Source organism: Lichenostomus cassidix, unplaced genomic scaffold, assembly GCF_008360975.1.
Source record: "Lichenostomus cassidix isolate B80296 unplaced genomic scaffold, HeHo_3.0 HiC_scaffold_780, whole genome shotgun sequence".
Classification (NCBI taxonomy): domain Eukaryota; kingdom Metazoa; phylum Chordata; class Aves; order Passeriformes; family Meliphagidae; genus Lichenostomus; species Lichenostomus cassidix.
Window position 1 is genome coordinate 1 of NW_028147850.1, and position 12,454 is coordinate 12,454.

Here is a 12,454-nt window from a genome sequence, read left to right on the forward strand (position 1 = left end):
AGCGCCAGGAGGGAAGGCTTGGCAAGGGCTCTGCCCCTTGGCCGGCCCAGCCCTGGCCTCCCCTGCCCGCCAGCAGCCACTGGCGCCGCGCTTTGGAGGGGGCAAAGGGCCGGGTGCCGCCCGGAGAGCCGCACAGCCCAGCCGGGCCGGGGCTCCATCGGCACCCGGCTCGGGGCCAGGGCAGGCTGGAGAAGAGCCCGTGTGGTTCCTGCGTGCAGCAGTGGGCAGAGGCACAGCTGCCAGCCCCATCCTTACCAGGCACTCACCAAACTTGCACTGCTGCTTCTTCTTCACCAGCTTCTTCAGATCCCACCTCTTCAGGAACTTGGCCACAGCAAGCAGCACTTCCTGAGAGGCCTGCATAGCAGCAGAGACCCACAGATGGCACCCCAGCTCAGGGCACAGGACGCCTGGAGCGCAGCTCGTGAGGCACCAAGCCAGGAGTCAGCAGCCCGCTTTCTCAGGGGGGCTCCAGCAAGCCACGAGTCCTCACCTCTGCCACAGACGTCTTCTCATCATGGCAGTGGAAGCAGAGTGGGAGCAGGCTCTGCCACGCCTTTGTCTTCAGGGCCTTTTTTCCCTTCTCCCCTAGAGAAGTCACCAAGCCTCAGAAGACAAAGATGGAGAGCCGCTGCACCAGGCTATCATCCTGTCGGAAAGGAAGAAAAAAAGACCTCAGCACTGGCTGCTCTGGCACACGCCTGAAGATCCACAGGGCACAAAAAGCCCGGGCCAGGACTAGTGCCTGTGCCCGGGGGCACAGAGCCTTACATTGTCAAAGAGTGGCAGGAGCGCCTCAGCCAGCTTCAGGGCGGTGGGGCTGGGGAGCGGCACGACTTTGTCCGACACTCTATAGCCCAGTGCAGTGAGTGTCATCGCAACCATGTCTCCGTCTGTGTCCTCCAGTAGCTTCATGAGGCTTTCCGTCAGCCTCCACACTCTTCCGGCCTGTGCAGAACACAAGGTTGTGCAACCACACCCTGCTGCCGCAGGGCTCAGAATCCAAAGGCCTGTCCCAAAGCACTCAGGCAGCTGAGCCGGCAGGCAGGAGAGCTGGGAGCAGCTGCCTCAGCTCCTGAAGCACAGCCAAGCCTGGTTGGTTGCTTTGCCCAGCCCCACGCTGCCATCGAGGCTTCAGCCACTGCCCCTTCTCACCATTGAGGGATGGTCAATGAACTCCAGGAGGGCCCTGAGCGCCAGGTTACGTCTCTCCCTGCACTCGCTCTGCAGGTGCCTTGACACGATTTTCAGGACTCTGTTACCACTTTTCGTCAAATCCAGGCAGTCAAGGACCTGAAAGGCACAGGCAGCGACAGGGGAGCCAGCTGGCAGGAGCCCAGAACCAGTCAGCACTGGGCCCAGGCAGCAGCACAGGGCATGGGCACCGTCCCAGGCAGCTATGGCTATGAGAGGGCAGAGAGCTGGGAGGCAGCTGGGCGAGGCAGCGCTGGCCTTCAGGCTCACCTCCGCAAGGAATGCCAGGGCGGGCAGCTCCCAGCGTGGCTCCTACCTGCTGAGCAGCCAAAGCATGTGGTGGACGATCTGGGAAGACAAGGGTACGGAGACACGAGACATCTCCCTGGAAGAAGAGAAAAGGAACCAAGTCCTTGAGATGGGGGTACAGACCTCTCCCGGGTCTGTCTCACAGAGGCCTGGTCTTTGACCAGCATCCCTGGAGGGATGTGGGCAAATTGGGAGGCGGCTCCTTCTGGACACCTTCCTCTCCCAGCCTTTTCCTGTCTGCTTGGCCATCCCTCAGTGACAAGGCCCGCTGGCCCACAACCATGGGGACTGTGTGGGGCACCCCAGGCACAGAGCACAAATGCCGAGGGCTGTGGGGAGAAGGGGATCTCACCTGGCCAGCACACCCATGGCACAGTGGTGGGTGTCAGCACAGAGCAGTGTGTCCCAGCCACGCCTGCGTTCCATTGCCAGCACCACTTGCGCACACTGCCGTCGGCAGAGCAGGGCCTTGAGGGTCCTCACTGCGAAGCTGTGTGCAGAGCAAAGCCCAGGTCACGCTGGGACCGCTGGCTCCTCCCCTGGGGACATGGGACGGACAGGAGGACTGGCATGGAGCACCTGTTGGGTATGGTGGCCTGGCCATGTTGCTCCTGGCATCCCTTCCAGAAGGTTTCAACCTCATCTGGCATCTCCAAAGTGCTGAAGAACACTTGGAAGAGCAGATGCACAAAGAGGATCGGGAAAAACACCATCAGAACGGGTTGGCCACAGGGCACCTGGAGGATCTTCCACATCACCACCGTTGCCTGCAAAAGACAAACCACGCCGAGACAGCGCTCAGTGCCGAGGTGTCCGTGTGGCAGGGCCCGAGCGTGGCAGGGAGAGGCCAGGGGAGAGGCAGGGGGAGCACCGGGCCTGGTGGCCCTGGACCTGCCCCTAGGCCAGGTTTCAGCCCAGCGCCTGAGGCAGGGAGATGCACCGGGGGAAGGAGGATGGAGAGCTGCGGGAGAGGCGACCTGGGGGTGAGCAAAGGCCACTTCCACAAACTCACAGCCAGGGCAAAGACATCCCTGTTGTCCCCATCACAGGTGCACGTGCTGTGCTTTGGCCAGTTTGCCAGCACATCAAGGAGAGTCAGCATCGCCGGCCTCACAGTCCTGGGCGAGGACATGATCGCCTCCCACATGGTCATGGCAGCTCTGTGGGGTCAGAGCTCTGTGTCAGGAGAGTCTCTGCCACAGCACCGTGCCATAGGCAGCTGTGGGGGCCCAGGCTGCCTTCCAGCCCTGTCTCTGCCCCCTGCCCACACGCCCAGTGGACAGGCACCTGAGGGGACAGACCCCAGGGACAGGTTCCACAGGGTGATGGGCTGGTGAGCCCTGAGCCCTCTGGGCAGGTGGGTCCTGCACCTGTCACACGATGGGGCCACACGCAGGAGGGTTATCACTACGTCAGCGATGTATGCCTCAGTCGGCTTTAGCAGGGTACTGTCCAGATTGTGCTCACCAGACTCACCAGTGGATGTCCACTGTGGGTGGATAATACCTGATCTGCTGGCCCCTGCAGACAGAGACTCCCAGATCAGTTCTTCACAGAGCTCCAGTTTTTCAGCCAGCCACAGCACCACACCTGGAAGATGAAGCCATGTCTTCCATGCCCAGTGGAGGTGATCTTGCAGTATGTAGAATGTGGAATATCAAGCTGTCCAGTTCCGCTGTAAAAAGAGGGACTCGGGAAGGATTCTTTTTAATAGAATTCTTGGACAAAAAATAAAGCACAAATGCAGCAATATTATATCTGAGAACTGTTTATTGATAAAAAGGGTAAGTGTTCCTAATAAATGGGGACAGGGACATGAACAAAGAGGGGAAAATGAGACGGAGAGAGAATTAATACCAGACAGATCGTTACCGCTGTCCCCGGGTTCCCTGTCGCCGAGGGTTTGACAGATGGAGTGTGTGCACTGTAAGCTGCCAGGAGTCTGCATGGCTCCCGCGGCTGGCTGGACAGGATTTCCAAACAGCAGCAGCTCCGTGTCCCTCCTATGGGTGAAGAACAGGAGCAGGACTCGGGGAGCAGCTGCAGGCGGGCAGGATCAGAGCACGGTGGCTGCAGGTGGCGGTGGCTGCAGAGCTGCTGCAGAACACACAGTGCAGGCAGGGTGCAGGCAGGGTGCAGGCGGCCGCGGCCCCGTCCGGGAAACAGCGTGCATGAGGTTGTCGCGGCGACGGAGCTGCCTCGGAGAAGCAGCAAAGCAGAGCAGGACACGGGCAGACCTGGACACATAGCAAAGGAAGGAGCGGGATTGCTGGGAGAAAAAATGCAACGTGCGGGAGGGGGAGGAGCTGACCCCAGGCGAGCCCCCCGCTCCCTCCAAGGAACCCAAAGAAAATGCCACCTCCAGCGTTGCGTCGCAGTTAACAGCTTTTATGGGCTTGGCCCTCCTATAGCATGACTTCCCTCGCACTTTTTCCGCACTTTTTTTTTCCAGGCATCTGGGGCTCTGACCCACCAGCAAGGGAAGGTCGCTTACAGACCAGGAGTGGAAGCTTCCTCTCTCCTGACTGGCTGCCAGGTAAAGCCTCCCAGGGGACAGAGCTCCCAGCACATATACAGACCCTAAGGTAATTTTTTCACCTCATGTCTAACATATGCTGAGGCATAAACAAAAATCAGATTGGTCTCTCTCACAAGCTCTCTCTGATAAAAGCTGGGCCCTTTTTGGGGCAAAACTGAAACCTCACTTATGGGTGGATGCATGGTGTAGGATTTTCCAAGTTGCTGGGAAGGGTTCTCCAGATCCTTGCTGCAAAACAGGGCTCCCCAGTGACTGCTGGATGATGGTAAATTATTTAGGCAATTGGTGATGCATCTTTCTACGTCATGCCTTTTTCTTTTATAGTACTGATGAGGTGTATTGCCTTGCTTGTTTCGCTTGTCGCTGAAGTCAAGCACATAGTAAGCTTATACTTGTATCAAATGTGTCATTTTACTGTTGTCTTGCCTAACTATTCATAGTAAATAATTAGACCATTCTTTCTATTGTTGTCTGTGTCCTTTAAAGTGCCCTTGTCAGTTGGCAAAACATACATTGGCATAGTGTGCAGCATCTGAGCAAGAAGTCACTTTTTAAATCCAAAGGTGATGTGTCAGCTCTAGCCAACATTTCTGCATGGGAATACCTTCCTTATAATTGTCTGGCTCTCTAGTGGGCTCAGGTCTGACTGTGCAAGTAATGGGAAAATTGTATGAAGGAAGCCAACCAACTGGATGTATTAAAATGTATCCAAAAATTGCCTGTTGAAAAAGGCATGGAGATTGTATGTTCCAGAAGATGTGGATGGTTTTTGTTAACAGCGTGTCAGAAACAGCACCAACAGAAAGTACGGTTGTTGCTGGAATGCTCCCGTATGGAGTGACAGATTTGTGATTTGCAGAATCAGACTGTGACATTGCAATGCCAGAACAAGTTGCTTGCTGATAAGTTGGACACTTATCAGACTGTAGCTGAAAAGGCTGCGGTTTGGGTGGCACAGTATAAATACAGGAAAGGAAAGGGACGAGTGAATCACAAGAAAGTGCATGCAGTGATTGCAGAAGCAGGTGTGCCAGGGGACCCAGAGAAATCAGATGATGATATTTGGGATTCTACGGATTTTGATGAGGCTGGTTCCCCAGATGAATTAGTGAATGTGAAACCAGTGATAAAGTGAAAGATGGCATTAGATGGGCAGAATGTGAGGGCAGAATGTGAGGGCAAATGTGGTAGAAGATTTTACTCAGCACAAAGTAAATGATCGAATTGACAGGTTTAAGCAGAGACTGGGGGAGTCTCTGCTCTTTTGGATGGTGCGTTTGCATGATCAGGGAGCTGCTGGAGTAAGACTGGACAATGTAGATCCTGAGGAATTTGCGGATTTGAGTTCAGATACCTTTGTTCAGGATGCATTTAGGATGTGCGGATCCTAATGTGCTAGCCTTAGCTACTGAGGGATGTAATGCTAAATAACCCACAGAAAGTGTTTGGCCAGGGTCTGAGCGTCCATGGTATACCTTGCAAGACTGTATGTACCTGGTGAATAAAGGAGGAAGGGATGAAAGCAGTGGTTTTATCTCAGGGACGCTGATACTCTGATGCAAAATCCCCTGCTACTATAAGAAATAAACTGAGTAAGACAGCTCCCCCAGCATACAGAAATGTGATAGTGACTCTTTTGCATAATGAAATGGGAAATCCTCTGGATGCAGCGATTGAAAAAATACAGCAGTTAGGTGACGTTGGGGAGTGGGACCCTCGGGGGAGCATTGGGAATCAAGAAAACGTACAAAGCAGTGAAAACAGGATTTCTTGCAGAGAAATGTTTACAACCCTGCTAAAGGATGGCATGCCTCATGATAAAATTGATGGGATCCCAACTCCTGATTTATGGAAGATACATAAACAGAGACGGTTGCATAATCTAGCAAGAAAGTGCAGAATGCTGAAGCAGAAAACACAGGAACAACTCGGCCTGTGGCACCCACCTGGAGCCTCAACAGGACTTCCCATCCACTTGTGGAGGGCCCACCACTAGTGGATCAGCTGCTCAGGGGGAGAGGGAGGGTTGGAAACTGTATTCTGACCTGTGTCCCAGGAAAGACACTAGGGAAATTGTTCAGCATAGTGAACAAGAATGAGATAATGCCAAGCTCACGTGCCATCAGCACGAAAGGACTGGTGATCTCATGTGGAGCTTCAGATTATTTGGAAAAACCAGTCCTCACAAACTGTAAAAGCCTTAATTGACTCAGGAGCAGAGGCCTCCTTAATTTATGGAAATCCTAAGAAATTTGAAGGAGAACCAGTGATTATTACAGGCTGGGGGGGAAGCAAATGGAAGCTGTGCAAACACAAATAGAAATGAAAATAGGGAACCTCCGCAAATGATTGCATTCAGTTATGATTGTTCTGGTCCCCAAATATGTAATTGGGATTGGTATCTTGAAGGGACTGACTTGCAATTTATCCGATGGTTTATATCAGTTTGGGACAAAGCCTTGTATTAGTGCCTGGCCAGTTTTAGTCCGGAAGGTAAAAATGCCCCCTTTGCAGGCTCCTGCTACAACGAAATTGGTAACCAGGAAGCAGCACAAAATCCCGGGGAGGCATGGAGACATTTCACAGACAATTAAAGACTTAGTGGATGCAGAAGTTTTGAAACCCACTACCTCTGAAGGAGGATCATGAGGCCTTGGTGAAATGGGCGTGCCAAAATGTGGACACCTTGCAGAAAAAGCCATTTACAGGTGGAGTCAAGAGCATGGCATTGCCATGTCACTCGATATAATTAGAACTGTAATTGCTCAATGCCCCTTGTGCCAACATAAGCACAAATGCCCAGTGCCAAACATTGTAAAAGGACAACTGTGGAGGGGAAAATTGCCCTGCCAAATTTGGCAAACGGATTACATTGGACCTTTACCCTAGAACCAAGGGTGTAAATATATCTGTACTGCTGTAGATACATATTCTGGGTATTTGATTACCTATCCTTGTAAGAAGGCCACTCATCATAGCACTGTCTTTACTATAGACACAATAATTTTGTATTACAGAATTCCATGACAGATTCAAACATTTCTGGAACAAATTCATTCAGCAATATGCTGAGCAGCAAAACATCCAGTGGGGTTTTCACTTACCATATTGTCCCCACGATGTGGGATTATTGAAGGAACAAATGGGTTATTGAAAGAGCAGTTGAGAAAATTAGGAGATGGACACCTGTCCAGGTGGAGAACCCATCTCACTGATGCACTCCACATCCTTAACAATAGGCCCATCAGGAACATGGACACCCCTGATACGCATGCCTACACCCCATTTGCAGATACAGCCTTTCACTGTGAGTGCAACTTTGATTCATTGGGATATCACCCCAGGTGCGGCGGTTCCCTTCCAGGCCACTCCAGAGGCTCCAGGACTGGATCTCTACACACTAGAACTGATCACAATAAATCCAAACCAGACGAAGGTTATCAACACTGGAATGGGGATTTAAATTTCCCCAGGACACTTTGGTTTAAATTCCCCCAGGAGCAGTTTAGTTTAATAACTGCTCATTCAAGTTTAACTTTGAAGTTAACACTCATGAGTTTAACACTCATGTCATGGGAGGAGTGGTTGATGCAGATTATCAAGGAGAGATTAAAGTGATCCTGTTAAACAATGGTGCACAAGATTTGGTTATCCAACCCCATAACTGAATAGCACAATTACTGACACTGCCAGTTTTGAAAGCAATTGTGAGAAAAGGGGATCCACCTCAGTTCACCACCATGGGTGGAAACAGGGGGTTTGGATCTACCAGTTTTAATAACGGAGCTAAAATATAGGTCCAAAAGCCAAACGGTTCTCCTGAACTGGCTGAGGTAATAGCAGTAGGAAGGACACCACCATTCTGATCATGAGACCTGGGCAAGAAGGATGGGAATATGTCGCCACAACAAAACGTTATTTGCCAGAATAACTAGAGGGTAGAGGATTTTGTCTTGCAGACCCTGAATGGCTGAACCTGCCTGTTTACCACAGCCCTTTGGAAAAGGATATTATCCATGGCACCTGGTCTGAGGACCCAACCTTTGCAGAGGACAGAGAGGACTATCACTATGAGACTACTGTGGGTATTGTTAATTATGTGTTATCATTGCCATCAAATTGCGACCTGGGAAAATAGATTTTTATCCTTAGGGGAAAGAGTTGCAACCACCGTTAATCTCAGCAACTGTTGGGTGTGTGGGAGCCCAGGCAGAGCTGAAGATTGGCCTTGGATAGCTCAACCATTATCACCTAAGTGGTGGATCAGGGAATGAAGCAATGTACACAAAGGAACAGGCTTTCGGACCAAAGACAGCAATCCTTGGTGATTATGCCTTTCTGGGAGAGGTATTTACTGCCTTAATCAGACATGAAGACATGGGGTTCAAGTGGGAGAAAGTGTTTGTGAAAGAGCTTTGGATTTTGATTGTTGGACCTCTGATTGGCCTCCTTATGAAATTCCATCTACCTCAGTTCCAAATACTGACGTAGATGGAATCAAACGCATGGTAAGCTCACCAAGGGCAGTTGGGTAAGGTGTTCCTATCCACAATTACTGACATGAATTCAAAGGCTGTAAAACAGGGGGGAGAAATTTGTTCTCTGACCACCTATTTTTAAGTTGCCCCCAAGACAATTCCACAAGTAAAATGGAGGTTGTCCATGATTATCAGTGGAAATGGCAACATCGGAACAGAACTTGAACCCTTTTCAAGGAGTTCTGGTCCAAATTTAACAAAACAGACTGGGGGTGTGACTGCAGATGGAAACCCCACCTGGGAATTTGCAAATGCAAATATGGTGAAGCAACTATTGTTGGAGGTCCGTTAGGTCCAAGGAACAAGTTATATCTTGACCCAACAGTGGATGACGAAAAGTGGGAAGCCTTCTGCTACCGGAGCGTGGGCTTTGAAAGGACGTTATTGGATTTGTGGCCAACATGCTGATCGAGGGCTACCTCCAAACTGGTCAGGGATATGTTTTATAGGCTATATCAGGCCCCTGTTCTTCTTGCTGTCACGAGGTAGGAGGACTGGGCTCACAGTCAAAGTATATGATGATTTGGTCAGAGAAAAATGGTCTCTTGACACCTCTCTAACTAAGGGAAGCTCCCAAAGATGGAGACATCTGGGCATCTGAGAGAATTCTACAACATTATGGATCGGCCACTTGTGATATCAGGGACCAGAGAACCCACCTATAATTTGAATCAGATAATAAGACTGCAAGCCATCTTGCAGGTAGTAACTAACCAGACAGCTGCCGCCCTGGACCTTATGGCCGTGATACCAATCCATCCAAATAGGGAGTGCGATTTTCCAGCATCGCATGGTTTTAGACTATTTATTGGCAGAAGAAGGAGGAGTTTGTGGGAAATTAAATTAATCTAACTGTTACTTACAAACTGATGACAACAGAAAAGTAGGAAAACAGATAACTAGGGAAATGATAAAATTAGCCCATGTACCAATCCAGATATGGAAATGCCAGGGAGTCTGTGGCTCCAGCAGGCCCTTTTCCTTTTCCTTTGTGCAGCTGCTAGCTTGTTGTTCATTCCTTATTTAATTCCTTGTATTGTACAATTAGTGAAGCACACAATACAGGGCCTTGAGCTTGCAGTTATGCCTCAAGATCAACCAACTACATATGCAACCATTATAGAGACAGTCTGACAGCAATGATTCGTCCTGTAAGTCAGAGGACTGACTGATGTGCTGAGGCCTAAGCAGCAAGCCTCTGCCAGAGCTGACTTACAAGATGCACCCTGGGCACTCTGTAACACATACAATCAGTATTATTTAGCTAAAAATAGGTGACAAAGTCACTTATGCTAGCTGTTTGGTGCCAAAACGGCTGCTTTAGAAACTTTCACAAAACCGTGTAGAGTTACCTGCAAGAAATGTATCATTTTAAGAAACGTATCCAACTGCCATGGATAGAGGCTTCTTTGTAGGGTATTTTAGGGGAAAACCCTCCCCGTCAGTGCCTAGGCTCTGGCCAAGCCCTGGCCCTGGCTGGTCGAGAATTGTGCCATCAGATCCAGGTGTTTCTGGGCTAATGATATAATCAATAAGTCGCTTTAATTTGCTGATTTGGGCCGATAAAAGCTGGATCCCTTTTTTGGCGAACTTGAAACCTCACCTATGGGTGGATGCACTGTGTAGGATTTCCCTAATTGCTGAGAAAATTTCTCCAGGTCCTTGCAGTAAACGGGGCTCCTCAGCAACTGCAGACTCTGGATGATGGAAAAGTATTTAGGCAATTGGTGATACAACTTTCTAAATAACTCTCTCTCGTATAGTAATGATTCAGTGCATTATCTTGCTTCTGGATAAAGCCAAGAGTGCAGTTTTATTGAATGTATCATTTTACTTCTGTAGATCCTTAATATTCACAGTAAAATAAGAACATTGTTTCCAGAGGTGTCTGTGTCCTTTAAATCGCCTCTGTCAAATGGCAGAACAAGAGGAGGCCCCTGAGGGGATGGGGTGGTAGGAAGCCCTGAGGAATTGGGTGTCAGAGGCCAGAAGAAGCCCTCAGGCAGCCGCCCTGTTCCTGCCACTCACCTTTTCTGGTGCTTCCCCAAAGTGTCTCCCTTGCCCATAGCAGAAGCCCTCGGGGCTGGGCCTCAGCAGGAGGGTAGGGACACCCCCGAGGTGCCCAGGCTGGGCAGGCAGGGGACAAGGAGGGCAAGGGGGCCCTGCCAGGGCACGGCCAGTGGGTGCTGCCAGGGCAGTGGGCAGAGTGCAGAGGCAGGGCTGGCGGCCAGCCCGGGACCCCATGGCTGCCCAGGCCATGGTTCTGTGGCCGAGGCCCCCCTGATGCAGAGCTCTGGGCCTGCAGAGCTGCTGCCACCATGGGGAGGATGGCAATGTCTGCTCGAGCAGGGCTGCAGATTCGCTGCTGCTGAAGCAGCTCTGGACGCTGCAGAAACAGCTCCAAAGTGTGCTCAGGAACAGCAGGACCCAGAAGTGCTCAACGAGACATCTGCACCAGCTGGGATGCCAACCAGGGCATACTGTGGGCACAACTGTTTGGCAAAAGGCTTCAGCAGAACTGGCCGCAATGGCTATGTCTTGACTAGCCAGCCTCACAGCAGTGCTTGGCAGCTTCAGCTGCAGCCTGTGCTCCTGACAGACTTCAGTGGCCGTGCTTGAGGGCAGACTCGCCTCCCACAGTCAGGTGTCCCGAGGCAGCAGCATTGGTGCCATGGTGAGAGAGACACTCTGATGGGACCCGAGCCCTGGGCTGCAGCCGCAGTCCCTCTCCTCCATGCAGAAACCTTAAAGACCCATGTATGAGCTTCAAAACCAAATCCTGGACTTGCCTGGAACAAAGGAAGAAGCAGCAGGTGCTGAAGAAGAGCAGGGAGTGGTGGCACAGGTTCAGGGGTGGAGGGAAGCACTTTGGTGTCTGCTGAGGACATGGCCCGGTTCACAAGCACAGGATTTGCTGCCAGAGGACCCTGCTTTGCTCTTGCTGGATGCCATTCCCTACCAATGCATGGATTTTCATTTTTCCTGGACCAAGTCTGGTGGCTCTGTGGCAGCAAGTCTGTCCTGTGTCCAGCTGACAGCAGAAAAGTGCAGGACATGTCTGCTTCCAGCGCTTGTCTTGGCCACTCCTGCAGGGCACTGGCACCATAATCAGAGACACAAAAGAGCTTCTCCTCCCAGAGCTATCCCTATCCTCTGAACTTCTCCAGGTGACAGCCTTGATGTTCACTGGGGAGCCTCCCTGTTTGTGGCCATCCATTGCTGTGCTCAGCAGGCACCCAGCTGTGTTTGGACATGAGCTGCCACAGCCAGACATGCACGCACTGGAGCGTTCAATACCAGAGGCTGGGGGCTGATCTTTTTATTTCCCAGAATGCAAGAAAGACAGTCAGAGAAGCACAAGGAAACTTCACAGTGTCTCTGTAGGATCTCTTCGTCCCATGAAACTCAGCAGCTGATGATGTTCTGGTGCTGCTGCGAATCCCTTCCATGAAGAACAATCATTCCAGGAAGGAGCAACATCATCTGACAGATGCCAAGCATTGCCTCCAGCTGCTCCAGCTGCTCCTGCCATCGGGCACCTGCGGGAAGGAGCACAGGCAGCAATGCCCGTTGGCTTTGGCTGCCCCCTGGCAGAGAAGCCCGGCAGGGGCACAGGTCTGTGTGGCAGCAGACGGGCACCAGCACTGCCAGGGTACGGGGGGGGTGGCAGGTGTGCTTTTGTGGAGACTCTGCCACACCTGCTGATTTCAGTGCTCCCCAAGCCCCAGGGCTCAGAGCAGCATTGGTGCCCTGGCCCACGCCTTCCTTGTGTGTGTGACACCCCCGTGTTTAGGATGGCTAGCAGCCATCCTGGGGTGGGGGCGGCCCCAGGGCAGGTGGCAGCATGTCCATGGGCCCTTTGTGACACGCCGTG

At 51.5% G+C, this 12,454-nt stretch overlaps 2 long non-coding RNA genes across 2 annotated transcripts; both read right to left on the reverse strand.

Moving 5' to 3' along the window:
* Window positions 1-514: 514 nt before the first annotated feature.
* LOC146420620 (uncharacterized) lies at window positions 515-1,991 on the reverse strand. The gene is made up of 5 exons (XR_014849091.1): window positions 1,856-1,991; window positions 1,465-1,579; window positions 1,156-1,293; window positions 772-948; window positions 515-649 (listed from the first exon to the last, which is right to left on the reverse strand). It is a non-coding gene; the product is annotated as an uncharacterized LOC146420620 (long non-coding RNA).
* A 121-nt stretch (window positions 1,992-2,112) lies between these two features.
* On the reverse strand, window positions 2,113-2,977 carry LOC146420621 (uncharacterized). The gene is made up of 3 exons (XR_014849092.1): window positions 2,874-2,977; window positions 2,516-2,663; window positions 2,113-2,270 (listed from the first exon to the last, which is right to left on the reverse strand). It is a non-coding gene; the product is annotated as an uncharacterized LOC146420621 (long non-coding RNA).
* Window positions 2,978-12,454: the final 9,477 nt, after the last annotated feature.